The sequence below is a fragment of the Equus quagga genome, chromosome 2, assembly GCF_021613505.1.
Source record: "Equus quagga isolate Etosha38 chromosome 2, UCLA_HA_Equagga_1.0, whole genome shotgun sequence".
Classification (NCBI taxonomy): Eukaryota; Metazoa; Chordata; class Mammalia; order Perissodactyla; family Equidae; genus Equus; species Equus quagga.
In genome coordinates this window covers 37,724,545-37,736,607 of record NC_060268.1, presented here as the reverse complement: position 1 = coordinate 37,736,607, position 12,063 = coordinate 37,724,545, and the positions used below count along the sequence as shown (strand labels likewise).

General features: G+C 56.6%; 1 protein-coding gene across 3 annotated transcripts in view; it reads right to left on the bottom strand.

Moving 5' to 3' along the window:
- PAK6 (p21 (RAC1) activated kinase 6) overlaps nt 1–11,716 on the bottom strand; it is a 36,686-nt gene extending 24,970 nt beyond the window's left edge. Inside the window, exons 1-2 of one of the 3 annotated variants that reach the window (XM_046654598.1) lie at nt 11,424–11,716; nt 10,513–10,594 (exon numbers count right to left, since the gene is read on the bottom strand). The gene's annotated coding sequence lies outside the window, so the exon portion shown is untranslated. Of the gene's footprint in view, nt 1–41; nt 157–10,512; nt 10,695–11,423 lie in introns of those variants that run through there. The other 2 variants (XM_046654597.1, XM_046654599.1) reach the window with 2 other exon arrangements.
- Nucleotides 11,717–12,063: the final 347 nt, after the last annotated feature.

The following is a 12,063-nucleotide window of genomic DNA, read 5'->3' as shown; positions in this document are numbered from 1 at the left end:
GGGGAGCTTAGCCAGCCTCCCGGGGTGGCCGGGGCACCCACCTGCCGAGCGGAAAGCCCCTGGAGCGCTTGGAGAGGCCGCGGGAGCCGGGCCCGCCCTCCGCGGGAGGGACCTCGGCGCCGGGAACGACGAGGAGAGGCCGCGCTTACATGTTTGTGCAGCGCCGGCTTCACCTGGCCGCGAGTTTGATTTCAGGGTGTGGCCTCAGGTAGACGCGGCGAACACAGAGCCCGGGAAAAGGAGCCTCTCTGCCCAAGGGGCGCCCCCCTGCTCTACCCTTTTCCTCTAATCACTCGGCTCCCGCTCCAGCCACCCTCTTCGCCTTCAGTCTCTGATCCCCAGCAGATCCGCTGACACCTGCCTGTGGCCCCACGACCTCTGGGGCAGCCACGCGGAGGCCTCATCTGGATCGTCCGCTGAGCGCCTCTCTATGTAATTAACTCATTAATTTGCATTGCAGACGCACGCTTTGGAGGCCGCTGGATCCTAGAGGTGCAGCGGTACTGAGGGCGCCCACCCACACACCCTGGAGATCCTCAGCTGGAGTCCTAAAACCTGGCACGTTGGCCCGTCCTCCTCATCTGGACAGGGCCCTAAGACTGTCCTGGGGTAGCCCCCTTGTGCAGGCAGGAAAGCAGAGTTTAAAGAGATTCCAGTTCCCTTGTTAGATCTCGCTCAGTTCTGAGAAGCTTTGGCCTCAGGACTCTGGGTAGGGGACCTCTGGGAAAAGACAGCTTCCAGGAGCCTAGCACCCCCAAACAGAAGATGGGGTGGGCCGGCTTCCAGAGCCTGCCTCCCCTGATATCTCCTGCAGTGCTCTGGCCTGGGAGCAGGATGGCCATTCCGAGCGGCTTGCTCCTGGCTGCCCTTTCCCTGCTTCTTTTGGATTAGAGGCTGGTTTCTCCTGTGTCTATATGTTGTAGGGGAGGAGCAGGGACCACCTGTCCCTTCCCCAAACAAGGAAGTGAGAAGACCCTTGCTGTCCTAGACTTGGGACCCCAGAGAGGGCTGTGTCTGACTGAGTGCTGAAGGGATTCTGGCTTGGAAATTCAGTACATCTGGACCCCAAATGCTGACCCCAAGCAGTGGCTGGGGGACTGCCACTGTCACAGAGCGAGGCCCAAAGATAATGCAGGGACTGTTGTCATTGTTGGGCATCCAAAACTTTAGTTATTAATTGAGGTCACTATTGCCATGTATCATTTTTGTTCACTGATTCTTTACTATATCAATGCAATTGATGGGCAAAGCATTTGCCTATGGGCTGTATTGCTTACGCATAGTTTACTCTAGGCTCCCACCAAACAAAGCTAAGGTGGCGAGGGGGGATTCGCCAGCCCCAAACAGGCCTGCACCCTGCCTGGCCGCACCACCAGTTCTGAAGCCCTCAGCCTCCCTGGGGAAAGCATGATGGTGCTGGGTGGAGAGTCTGGGAGAGTGGTGTGGAAGCTGGGACAGCTAACTGAAGCCCCCTGCTGCCCCCCTCCAGCACTCGTACTTACATTTAGTCTCTACTCTTCTCCTTACTCTCTGTCTCTCCTTCTCCTCTCTGTGTTTTTCCCAAGCAGATTCTTTCTCTTTGCAGGCCTGACCCTGTTAGCCAACCCCTGACTTCCTGTGCCCCTGCCCCACCCCCAAAGCTGCCTGCTGAGCCTTTGGCATGAAGGGACCATGTGGTAGGGAGGGGGCAGGTGATACAAGTAAGGCTTCCCCCACAGGCTGGTTACCCAGGGACGTGGGAGCACTGGCCAAATGCTGGCTATGGGAAGCAGGTTGTGCTGGGTAGGGGGTGGGGGAATTGGTGCTGAGGATTTGAAATGAACCATGAACCAAAGCTAGAAGGAAATGCATTATGTTGTTGAACCTAGAATCAACACCCTAAATTATTTTTTACTGACTCACAATTGCACGCATGAATTATTTTCTTTTAATACAAATACTTTATATACCAAAACCACAGCTCCAAGCAGTATTTTTGAACTGTTGAACTACAATAAAGTGTGAATATTAGAATATTATCAGAAATGAACTGGTATTTAATTTGGTTTGAATCCAGGCTTGGGAATCTCAGTAAGGTTACTAGCCAAGTCCCATCCTCACTCTGTAGGGAGCAAGTCTGGGAAATCCTGGGGTCCTCCCACCTTTGGGAGCTGCAATGGGGTTTGGCACCTTAAGAGACGAAGAGACTCCCAAATAAGACTGACCAAGGAGGTAATGAATCCCCCATCACTGAAGGTATTCAAGAACCCAAGTAACCATTAGTCAGATATGCTAGAGAAAAGGTCCCCATACTGGATACTAGACCCTTTGGGCCCATCACCCCAAGTTTCTGCACTTCCAGACACCTCTATAAGTAGGTCAACTGTACTGGGATGGACAACTCTCTGCAAATTGAGATGGCTGGGATGGGGTCCTGAGTGATTAATTCCTGTGTATGACTCCCTCCCTTCCCCATCCTCCCCTGAGCCATGCCCAACTCAGCCCTGGCCAGGAGGACAGGAAACATTCTGGGGCACAGCGTCTCCTCCAGCATCCACGTGCCTCCCTCTGCCCTTCCCAGGTTGCTCTGCTGAGCACAGGGAGTGGGACCCGGCACACCCACCTTTCAAGAACTTTGGCAGCTGGCATAGGCCTTGGTTCTGGGAGTCGTCCATGCACTGCCAGTCTACAAACTGGGCAGGAGCTCTGGACAGGGACACTGAGAACTTGGGAAGGTGTCAGGGCCGGCACTTCCCGGCTCTCTCTTAGCCTGTGGCTGTTGGGGCCTGTTCTAACATCTGCGCATCTACAGCCAAGGCTGAGAGCCCAGGGTTAGGGCCGAAGAGGAAAGATATGGATCGACTTGTGGTTTAGAAACACAAACACATTATCCTTTCCCTGGACCTTTTGGCTCCATGACTTGAACAGCTTCCTGGGGATTAGGAACACCGCTGCTCGCTCACTTACTCTTCCAGGGCTCCTCTGGATGACTCTGCCCTCCTCTAATAACAGTCATAATAATGCCTGCCACTTATTGAAAGCTTCCGATGGGCCAGGCCCCATGCTAAGCTATTTACACACATTATCTCACACATGTCTTCACAACAGCCCTGGCCCAGAAGTACTATATTATTATTCTCAATTTGCAGGAAACTGGGGCTCAGAGTGGTTATGGAAGTAGCTCAAGGTCTTGTAGTTACTGAGTGGTGGAGCCAGAATTGCAACCCAAGCGTACCTGCCCGCAGCCTGTTCTCTTCACTCTACGGCTCAGAGGCCCCTGGTTCCAAGGACTGTCTGATATGCCTTGACCGTGTGGGGTCGAGTCCCTGGGAACAGTTGGTGGGGGAGGCACTGGTCACTTGCCTCCTTTGTCGCCAAGTCTGACCACTGCCCAGGAAGAGTGAGTCATCTGACACAGAATGGGGGGTATCCCTTCCCCATTTCTGATGAGGGCATGAGGACCCCACACGGCACTGAGTATGAGTGGCAGAGGGGGCCTTGGTTTCCCCCACGCTGTCACTGAGTCCGCTGCTGGGAACCAGGCACTGGATTCCCCCAGTCATGAGCCAGCATCCTGTCTGAAGTCCCTGTATCAGGCCCTCTGTCCTTCACAGACCCAGAACGGGCCCACCTGTAGGCACTGCTGGTGAGGGGGCGCTGGCAGCCCACTTGCTGCTCGGCTGGAGGAACCCCTTGGAGCCTGGGCTCCGGGAGGGGCAGCTGCCCGCTCACCCTGCGGCACCAGCTCCAGGAGTGAGGCACTCTTTGGAGACGATCCCTCCCTCCCTCTCTCTTCCAGGCTGTCCAACACCTGTCCCTTCCTGCTCTGAGGGTGCCCCCTCACCCTGATGGACCACCCATCTCTCTCTCCTGATGGGACTGAGAGGCAGGGGCAGACCCCTGAGGGTCTGGGGTGTGAATGGAGGGAGCTGACATTGCCGAGGCCTTGGGGTCCTTAGGCAGGAGGGAGGGAGACAGGGCCTTGCTGCAGAGACCGTGTGTTCTCTCAGGATTGGAGCCCTTCTGCCTCGCTAGACTTCCCGCAGGGCTCAGCCTCCATTTCCTGATGTGCTTCTCTCCCTTGGGATGTGGTGGAATGATGAGGCCTAGAGTATTCGGCTCCAGGGACCCCGAGGACCAGCACCCCCAAACAGGGTGACAGGTTCTTGACCCTCAGCCCTCACAGCCGCTGAAGGAACCAAGAAGGAAACGCCCCTCCCCCACACCATGCATGCACACAGCTGCCACAGGGGCAGAATCCCAGGGTTCTTCCAGGAGAACTTGCTGCCAAATCAACCCAACAGGTCTGCCTGCTCCAGATCCCAGAGATAGAACCCCAGCCCAAGGGGCAGCACCATCTGGCCCAGTTAGGCCCACGGAACTCCCCTGCCCGGCTGCTGGACAGATGCGTCCTTCTGCCACCCTGAACCTCAGCAGAGGGAAACTACCACACCCAAAAACCTCCAGCCTCTCTCTGTCTGCCTTTTTCTCAAGTTCTGTATCCGTACTAGGCTTCCTATGCCACCGGGAATACACAGGCCTGTCCTCCTCAAACACAAACCGACATTAGGGGCTGAGCTTGCCAGTCCTAAAGTGGCCTGGTGACCTGGACGTGCCACTCAGATGCAGGGGCCACTGTCCACCCACCTCAAGGGGCTGAAGCGGAGGCAGGGCAGGCAGTGGCATCCATCCCAGGCACAGGGGTATGAGCTGCCCTGGGGAGGGCTGGGAACACAAAGAGCCACCTCCATGCTAAGGACACTCATTTGAGAGACATGACGAATTCATTTAATATCTTCTCACTACGATCATTTGCAGCCCCTGCTCTTAATGGGCTCCAAGGTTCCATCCAAATGTCTGTTGCTGGCAGTTTAGCGCTCTGGCTGGCATTTTTGCTGGCAGAACTAACAGCTGGAAGCCTCCTTGAATGGAAATCCTACATTGTCCTTTCCTCTCTCTTCTGAGCCTCCAGTGGTGCCCCTACTCTGAGCCTGGGTCAGGGCTGTGACTAGCACCCGCTCCCTGAAGTCCAGGGCCTGACTTTCAGGAAGGAAAGGTGAGTGCGGGAGGGGAAGGCTTGTGACCAGGTGAGGGCCCAGGCCAGAGCTCAAAAAAGGAAAGAGTCTGAGGAAGCACGATGTTGGCTGCCCAAGCCCTGTCCACAGCCCTCTAGGTAGAAGACCTCAGCTCCAAATGCACCAAGTTCCCAGGCTCTGGGCTGTGTGGCTCCTAGGAGGACCCATCATCTGGCTATTGAGCTCATGGAACTCTGCCTTCTGCGTCTGCCCTGGGTCAGTGTTAGAGGGTGTGACCTGTCTAACTGCTACTTGGCTGGGCTGGGCTATGCTTAGAGGATCCTGGAGGGGCCCAGGCAGCTACCCCCATCCCGTTCTCAGGGTCTTTCCTTCCAGGGGTGGTGGCCTGTGGCATCTTCGAGTGAACACTGACATAGCAGGGTCCTGGTGTGCGTGGCCACATCCTCACCGGCGGCTGGCATGACAGCCCTTGCTGGGACGATGGACTGTGTGCAGGCAGACCGTCCTCTCCTCCACAGGAGCCCTGCACGCTCACTCACTCCTAGCCCTCCATTCTTGCCCCTGGGCCTGGCTCCAGTCCTCCCCAGGGTCCGACACTTTCACCTTTCTCCACCCTTACCGATCCCAGACCCACATAGTGGAATACTAAAGTCTTCTTGTCCAGCTGGGCCTGGTAACAGAATGACACATGGTAGGTGACAGGCCTCCTGCTTCTGGGATCTGACCTCTGATGGTGGCCGTTGGACATTTAAATTCCTGTCTGGGTCATAGTGTATACCGGGGAAAGACCTCCTGAGGTTAAGGGGCTCCTGCGGGCCTCCCCAGCCTCCGCCCCAGAATCTCTCATCATTACCCCCATCTTGGGCTTAAGTCATTGCCAGCCTCATGGTTAAGATGTAAAATGCCTCCTGGGACAAGAAGAACTTGAGTCGATCCATTTACTAAGTAGCAGGATCTCTTTATCAGCGAGTGGCTTGGGTGTAGTGGGCAAAGCCTCTCCTTGGGGTGCCTGATGAAACAGCTTGGGCTGAGCTGGGCTCCATGTCCAGCAAGATGCAGTGGGGGTGGGGAGTGGGCCCAGGCCCATGTTAGGGCAGGAAGCACACAGAGCGAAGGGACCTGTCTGAAACCCTGCCTGAAACGATCTGCCACCACTTAGCTGTGTGATTTCAGGACCCACTTCCTTCTCTGGGCCTCCATTTCCTTCTATAAAATTTCGGGGCCTGGATTAAACATTCTTAGGGCCTCCCTTTGGCTTGAATGTGCTGCAGCCATCCAAGGAGGCCGGCTCCTTTCGGGGGCAGCCCTTTCCGCCTCTGTGTTCCTCCCCACTGACCCAGGGCAGTGCTCTGGATGCACACGGAGGCTGTGGCATAGCTGGTTCCCTGGCTCCCTCCACCCTCTATGTCTTCTTGCCCAATTCCACAGGGAGCCTCATTTGAAGCTGAAAGAAAGAAAATGGAGGCTGGAGGCTCCAGGCTAGGAAGCGAAACAGAGAACCAGTCCTCCTGGTTTTAACCCTGCCCAGCCTTCAGGAGGAAGGTAGGCAGGCAGCAGGGGGCCTTGAGCAAGGTGACTGCCTCGTTGCTATTTGCCCTGGGGTGAGCAGGCTGGGTTCCCGTTGCACTGGGCTCAGGGACCTGAACAGAGTACCTGCTGACCTGAGCTTTCCGGACCTGCTTCTCTTAGCACCCGGAGGGCCCCTCTCCAGGTCTTGGGCAGCCTGAGTGTGCAAGAGAACACAGCCCCACCTCTGCCCCCTTAGCTAGAGGCCCAAGGGCCTGAGCGCTGTGAGGCTTGGGCAAACCAGAGGCAAGCAGGAAGACGCCGGCATTTGCTAAGCGAGGCAGCACTTCTCGGGGGGGAAAAGTTGCTACAGAGAGCCCACAGGTGTCCAAAAAGGTCGTCATTGGTCCTCCTTAAAGACTTGGGTCTCCATTCTGCCTGATATGTCATAATGAGGTTTTACAGAAGATGCTGGCCAGAATGGGTGTCCCTTTGCTGGGGCTCATGTGGCCCCATATAGTTATAAGGGAACTCATTTTTGCACACTAATTCCTCCCAGCGTATGAAAGTCTGCCATGTTCTGGGTGTAAAGGCAATCTGGGATTGCCTTTTCTAAATTCGCAGAACAGATAACCCTTTGGTAGGAAAAGCAAAAATCTCTGAGACTGAACTTTATGGTTCCTGGGACTTTCTGTCACCTGCCAGAGTGGTCGAGGAGCTGTGGTCTCCAGTCTGGATCCTCTGCACACAGCACCTTCAAGTTTGTGCTTCAGATGGGGCTCATTAGTACACAGTTTCTCAAGGAATCAGGGCCACCATGTGACAAGATTCCAGGCCCAAAGAGGAGTGGGACCAGGCCCAGACCAGAACTCTTGATTCTTTCACTATATACAGCTCACTTCAAGTCCTCAAGATCTCATTCTCTGGACTCTAGAAGGAGAAGGAAACTCTTACTAGGCTCAAGTCATTCCTTAGAGGTTTGTCCTCGTTGGACAAACAATTTGCTATTTGGGAAAAATTGGATCTGATGTTGTGTCTCTTCCCAGCATTATTGAGCATGGATCTGTCGGCATTCTGAGAACTTTAGCTTTTCTTCAGGCCAGGGTTCTTCCAAAGCCACCTCCTCCATGAAGCCTTTTCTGATTCCCCTGAAGTGTGGTCTCTCCCTCCTGGCACTTTGTTCCTCTAAGACTGATAATCATCCCAATGATGGTTATCTTTTCCTGAGCACTTATGTGCCAGCCATGCTGCTAAGCGTATTCACATATGGCCTTATTTAATCCTCTCAACATCTATTTCATAGCTACTATAATTATCTCTGTTGGATTGGAGAGGAAATTGAGACCTAGAGAGATGAAGTAACTTTTCCAAGGTCACCCAGGCAGGAGGAGGCAGTGCTGGGCCTGACATTCAGTCGGCTGACTCCGCACGCTAACCTTCCACCATCTTGCCTCTTCCTGCACTCGTGCATCTCCTTGAGCACTCGTCTTCTGCCCGTAACTGCAGAAGCTGCTTCTTCCCTTGTTCTTCATTCTCTTCTAATCTTTTTCTGTCCATCTTTATTCAGTTCTATGTTAAGAACCATCTGCCAGTATTGGTCTAAATTTATGAATTATCTGGACTGGATGGGTCACGGCAGACATCCTCAGCAATGAGTCTGGAGCCCAGAGCAGGCAAAGGAGGAAGCCAATCTGTGGCTGATCACGGCTCTACAGCTCAGCTGGGGGTTGGCCCCAGGCTCAGCTTTCCTTTCCACTCCTCCTTTGAAGGGCTGTAAGCTCCCTGAAAGCAAGGGCTCTGTCCTGTTCATTTATCAGCCCCTGTTCCTGCCACCAGCGTTTTGCACTGAGAAGTCAGGCAACGGCTGCTCCCCACCTGTAAGCGAGTGAGTCAATTGTCGTCCCTAAGTGCTGCCTGGAGCCCCCATCTTGCTAAGGAAAGACAAGCTCCGCTGTATCTCACACCTCACACTTCTCACCTAAACCCATCGTGGGCCCTAGGGCTGAGCTCAGGAGGGGGCAGCTTCCCAGGACCAGTCAGCCTGCTCACCCTGGCGAGGAGGCCCAGCTCAGCCTCAGGAAGTGGAGAGCTCTTTCTGCCTCCAAAGCATCCATTTTCCACGCTCTCTTCCAACCTGTTGGCTAGCCCACTTCGTTCCACCAAGGCAAGTTCACAGAAACAAACTCTCTTCTCGAAGCCCTCAGAGGGGCAGGCTGCAGAACGTGGGTTTGTGAGGGTTGCTAGCACCCTTCCTACTGCCCCGGTCTCAGGAACTGCTCCTGGATCCTGGGCCTTCCCACTCATGGCGTGGAGGGCATCCTGGGCTCTGCTTCAGGCCCAGGCCAGCTTCCTGAAGGACTCAAGGCTTGAGTCCTTCCTGCCTTCTGCACCCAGGACACAGTGGGCTAGAGGTGTCTCTGGGGCTGTTTGGGTAAGGAACGCAGTCTCTCGGCATCTCCGCCTCCTCCCTAACCTGCCCTCCCACAGAGGTGGGCAGACAGAAGAAAGCCAGCCCTCCCTGAGCCCTGTTAAAACCCCAGGCAGCCCTTTCCTCTTCTGCCCGCTACGCCCTGGCCTCTACCCTCTGCTCCCTCCTGGCCCAGCCAGCTGCCACCCTGCTGCCCTGCTGTTTGCCTGGCGCACTAGACCCTCTGCCATTCCGCCCCCAGCTGGGCCCCAGCCGTTGCTCAGCTCTGCACACACGGGGACCCCTCAGCCTTGGAATCACCTTTTGCGAGGAGGCAGGAAATACTCCCACAGCTGGGTCATTTTCCTCATCCTGGGGCCAAGGGTGGGGATTAACTGAGTGGAAGACACTTATGGGTTCATCCTGACTGTGGTCCCACATTCTCCTTCAGGACAGGGGGTATTCTTGGTTATCCTTGGGAGTTGCGCGTAGAGTGGGCCTGTCTGTGCTGAAGACCCCAGACCTGCCTGCACCTTCCCTGTGCCTGGCACATCCCAGAGGGCTCAGCTCACAAAGAATTGGTCTGTCCTTGGGGGACTGGAATGTCCATGCAGCCCCCACACTTCCACCTTGTGGCCACTCTCAGGTACACAGAGCTTTCCAGCTAAATCAGGCGCTTCCAGAAGCCTTGGTCCTGGTGTCAACCCCTGCCTGACTAGGCACCCTTGTCACCAGGGCTCCCAGGTTTGCCTCTCCTGAGCTGCAGAGGGGACCCTTGCTTGGCCCAAAGGCCTTATTCCCAGCTGTATGAACTTTCCTGGAGTCAAGTCCCAGGCCCGTCAGGCCTGGGGGCCAGGCAGCCCAGAGCTCAGCCTCTGCTCCTGGAACCTGGTTCCCACCAGAACCAGCTGAGGGAAAGACCCCAAGCAGGACCCTCCGACCTTGGTGTGTAATGCCAGGGAAAGAACAAATTATGCTGTATTAGCCTTGCTTCTCGGTGGGGCCCCAACACTTTATGAACCCGAGCTCACTAGGCCTGACCCCTCTGAAGCTGACCTGGCCATTAACCTTACAGCAGAGGTGGGGAGCCCGAGGCCTGGGAGGAGGGATGCTGCTCAGCCAGGGAGCCCCTTGAACCTGGCCTGCCACAGAGTCTCAGAGACAGCCTCTGTGCCGGGTCAACTTCAGCAGAAGGGTGTGACGCGGAGCCCGGGACCCAGCACATGCTCCATAAATATCTGTGGGATGAACACATGAGGGGAGTGTCCCAGAGGTGGCAGTGAGAGGGTCCTCCTGGAGGGGCATCCTAGTGGCACTGGCTTGGTCCACAGGAGGGGGAGGTAAAGGCAGGAACAGTAGAAACCAGCATTTCTCCCTCTGGCCAGGAAGCCCGAGGCCAGCTTGGACTAGGCTGTTTCAAAATCGATCTGGAAAGGGAGTGACAGGCCAGGCAGGGCGTGGGGCTCCTTAGCCCAGGACCCACAGCTGCCACCCCTCCCAGACGGTGGGCGGCCTGGACACCTCGGCACCTTCCCCCGTCCCCCGCTGGGAAGCCTGGGCCCGTGGTGGCAGCTGGGACCTTACCTGGGCTGCTTCTCCAGGCGGCTGGGCCTCGAGCTTCCCACTGCAGGCCGGGGCTTGTCTCTAGCCCAGAAAGCGGTACTCCCTTCAGGCAGAAAAGGAAAAAAAGGAAGAAAAAAAGAAAACCTTAGTGCGTTTCTCTCCTCGCCGCTTCTCCCGAAGGTTCCTGGTTGGTGTCGTCCTGCCTCTGTGGGCACACAGCCTCCTCCCTTTGGCAGCTTACTCACCGGTGTGCCCGTGAGGCTGCCAGCTGTGTGGGGGAGGCGGGGGGCCCACGCCCCTCTCTGCCTGACACACACCAGAGCATGCCCTGCGGAGGCCAGGAGCTTGAGTGTCTGGCCTGAGCGCCGGGCTGATCGGTGGCCCGTGGCTGCGTCCCCAGTATGGGGAAGCCGTGCCCTGGCCAGCAGCCTTCTCAGGGAATGCACCTCTGTGAGCTCAGCGGAGGACACCATGGGTGCTGACTGGCGCTGCATGGGAGAGTGACAGAATTCTTTGGTAGGAAGCTGTTTCCTTAGTGCCCAGGGCTGTCAGAAGAGGGGACAGCCTCCTGTGGGGGGGTGGCTTCCATCCTTGGCCAGCCCCTCTGGACCACTCCCCGCCTTGGCATCCTGCCCTCTCTCTGTCCTGTGGACTCAGAGAGGGCCTGGGCCTGTCTGATCTGGAGTTGCTCCTCACCCTGCTCAGGCCAGGTGCTTGGTGTTCCTTTTCCACAGCACCCATCTCAAGGCCTGGGTGGGCCCAGCATCAATTAGGATGAACTGCTGCCAAATCCCCCCTCTCCAGCTTCTTCCGGGGCCCCCTGCTGTCCTCAGCAGGGGAATGACACACTCTCTCTCTCTCTCTCTCTCTCTGTCACACACACACACACACACACACACACGTGGTGACACACCCAGTGCAGAGCCACCTACCTGCCCAGGCCAGCCTAAGCCAATCTGGCCTCACTCTCCAAATGCCACTCTGACCCTAGAAGCCACTCATTTACGGAAATATCCCGTGGGAGGTGAGTTCAAAGCCAGCCAGGGAGGGCTCCAGTCAGCGTGGACCAGACTCCCCTTCTCTCCCGGCACCTCCAGAGGACATGGCAGCCTGACCACCATGTCTGCTATTGCACTTTGCTGGCTGGCATCTTTCCCCAGGCACTTCGGGCCCCCACAGCGTCTTCCACATCCTTTGGGGGTGGCGGCAGACTCCTGGCAGGTCTCATCTTCCTCAGAGCTCACGGTAGGGAGGTGAGAGCTAGAAGGGGCGGGACTCAGGTGCAGCTCCAAGTTTCCAGCTCCCAAAATAATCAGATGCAAAAGGGAAGGAAGAAACCTCCGGACCAGCGGGTGACTCAGTGCCAGTGGGCCGGCTTAGTCACCTGGATGGCTGCTCCCGGCTCCTGGCACATCAGGCAGGCAGGGAGCGGTGCCCTCCCCCACCCGCTGTCAACAGCGGGGCTGTCAAAGGCAGCGTGGCCACGGAGCCCCAGCGGGCCCAGGACTGCCGGGCAGGCGGCACCGGCGGGCTACAGGCTCGGCCGCCGCGCGCCCCTCCTCCACCGCGCCC